Raw genomic sequence first — 2,940 nt, 5'->3', positions numbered from 1 at the left:
GCGGGAGCTCGGCAGCGGGGAACGCGCCGCTGCACCGACGCCCTTCTCGGTCGCTGTAACTCGGGGTCTACGTGTCCTCATTCCCAGAGACTGCGCGAGCGAGACCGGACACAGGCAGCCGGGGCAGGGCATGCGGACCCTTGGCTTCCGCAGCTTCCTTTTAGTGCATTCGCCCGCCGCGGAGGACGCCCGGAGCCGGGACCCCAGGGCCTGGTGGAAGGGGCGCCTCCTGGTGAGACAGCCGGGCCCTTGCGGAAGGGCCCGCGGAGTCCGCGAGAAAGCCGTTGGCTGTGTTTCCGCACTTCAAGGGAGACCTTACACGGTGTAGCCTGTGGTTAAAAGGGGCAAATCCTCCTGAAGTACTCCCAGGAGGTGGATCTCTTCATCTAAAAGCAGACACGAAGAGGCGGCCACGGCGTAGGTCTTCAAGGGCAGAACGCGAGGAGAATCCCCAGAGCTTGCTTTCAGCCATGGGTGCCTCTTTCTGCCTGGCTGGCAGCCAGACTAGCCTAATCCTTCCACTGCAGACAAAGCTGCACCATTTAAAGCGATTTTCCCTGTGCAGGATTGTGGAGCAGATCCTGCCAGAAGCTCGTGGAGACATTTTGCACTGTTTTGTATTTATGTATGTTATGATCTGTTTGCTCCGTTCCCTTCTGTGGTAGCAAGGGACACTGGGCGAGCGTCAGTAACAAAGCTGAGCCTTACCAGATGGACCTAGGTACTAGTAAAGGGAAAAATAAGTTCGTAAAACTACTCAAGTGTATGCATCCAAATATGTGAATTGATTAATCCATGAAGAAATACAATTGGTGGTATTCTTATGTCACACTGAATCAGAAAATGTGGTCCAGGAAACCCTGGTCCTTTTTAGACATTCTATGAAGTCAAAACTTTCCGTAATCATAGTAAAGCTTTATTTCCTGTTCTACTCAAAAGGCTACAAAATGTGTGTTGGCATTACCACTCTATATGCAAAGAGAATGAAGCATATTCTTGGGTTTAAAACACTTTCCAGGTTTAATCTAGAATATGGTAAATATCAACAGCGATAACCCACAAAAGCCTCCATGAAAGAGTTCTGAGGACAAAGAGTTTGAGTGCTTTTAATATACGTAACAGTTGTAGTTTCCACTTCTGTGACCATCAGGAAAACCAGTGGTCCTCCTGGCAGGTGCTTTGCATGTACATTCAGTGCTTCAGTAAAAGAAAGAGAATGAGTCCGCAGAGGGCTCAAAAAAAGCAGCCCTCCTGTTAGAAACAGGTAACCCCTTCCCCAGGTATGGAGACCAGAACTGTGTTAATCTGTGTATCACTGGTTCTGTAATTTCTCCTTGGCACAAGTCACTTAGGTACCTCGGATCCTCTGCAGTGAGACTGGCCATAAACAAAAATAATTGTTTTGAAATTAACTAGAAAATGCTTTCTTATAATTTTTCCTTTAAGAGGCCTTAATAGGCAGAATTCTCAGAATGACCCCCAGTGACCCTTGCTGGTTCACAATCCCTTCTTTGGGTCTGGGATGGAACCTGTAAATCTGGTAAAATAACACTCTCCTGGGATTTTATGCTACACTTAGCCCTTTCAAAAGCAGAGAACTTTCACCTGCTGGTAGCAGAAGAGGAAGACGGAGCTACTTGAAGGACAGGAAGGGTTTGGGGTGCTGGAGGAGGCTGTGTGCTGAGATGTGGGCCTTCTGTGGGAACTGAGACCGGCTCCTGGCAGCAGCCACTAAGTCAAGGATCTCAGTGCTGCAGTCTCAAGGACAGAATTCTGCTTAAACCTCCATAAGTTTAAAAGTGGGTTGTTCCTCAGACCCTCCAGAGAGGACCCAGCCTGGCCAACATCTGAATTCAGCCTATGAAACCCCGAGCAGGAAACTCACCCAAACCTGTCTGGACTTCTCAGCTACAGAATAGTAAGTAAACTATTGTCATTTTTAAAGCTGCCTAATTTGTGGTAATTTATTGCACAGTAATAGGAAAGAAGTGAATTGAATATATTTTTGAAGTTGAGGTAATACTCACACAGCATTAAATTCTCCATATTTAACGTACCACAGTATATTCACGATCCTATTGAGCCCTTACACTGCCTAGTGCGAAGACACTTCCACTACCCTAGAAGGAAGCCCACTTCCAGGAAGCAGTCACTTCCTGTTCCCCACTGCAAATACAGAAGCGCTTTCTGTCTCTCGGGATCTACCTACTCTGGAGGGTTCATACAACAAGAAACCTATCATAGCTGGCTTCTCTCACTGCGTGTTTTCAAGGTGCATCCACACTATAGCATGTGCCAGTACTTCTTTCCTTTTATGACTGAATAATATTCCACTATGTGGACAGGCTATATTTTGTTTATCCATTATGAATTGACCGACACTTGGGCTGTTGTCGCTTATAGGCTATGGTGAGTAGTGCTGCTGTGAACATTTGTGTGCAAATGTTTGTACCTGTTTTTAGTTCCTTTGGAATCTTCAAAAAGCTCACAGAAAATACACGTCATGAAAAAACTACACCTAAGTTTCAAAAATTTTTGTGCCAGAATAAATTTATAGTAAATTCCATTTTTCTATGAGCTTTCTGAAGTCTCTTCTTATACCTGGGGAGATGGCTGAGTCACGTGGTATTTCTGTGTTTTAACTATGTGAGGAACTGCTCAACTGCTTACCACAGAGACTATACCATCTTACATTCCCACAAGCAGTGTATAAAGATTCCGGTTTTTCTGCGTCCTTGGTAACACTTGTTTTCCTCTTTTTAAAAAACAGCCATCCTTGGGCCAGCAGATGGCATGATGGTTATATCACTGAACTCCCACATAGTCAACTGCAGTTTGAGTCCCAGACCCAGCAGCTTAAAACATGTGCCATGCACATGTGCTTACCCAAGATCCTGAGAGGAGAATGGAGGAGAAAGGATTGCCGTATGGCCACTACCC

This window comes from Tupaia chinensis, unplaced genomic scaffold, assembly GCF_000334495.1.
Source record: "Tupaia chinensis unplaced genomic scaffold, TupChi_1.0 Scaffold000278_1, whole genome shotgun sequence".
Lineage (NCBI taxonomy): Eukaryota > Metazoa > Chordata > Mammalia > Scandentia > Tupaiidae > Tupaia > Tupaia belangeri.
The sequence above is the reverse complement of the archived record's forward strand: the minus strand, read 5'-3'. Positions refer to the sequence as shown.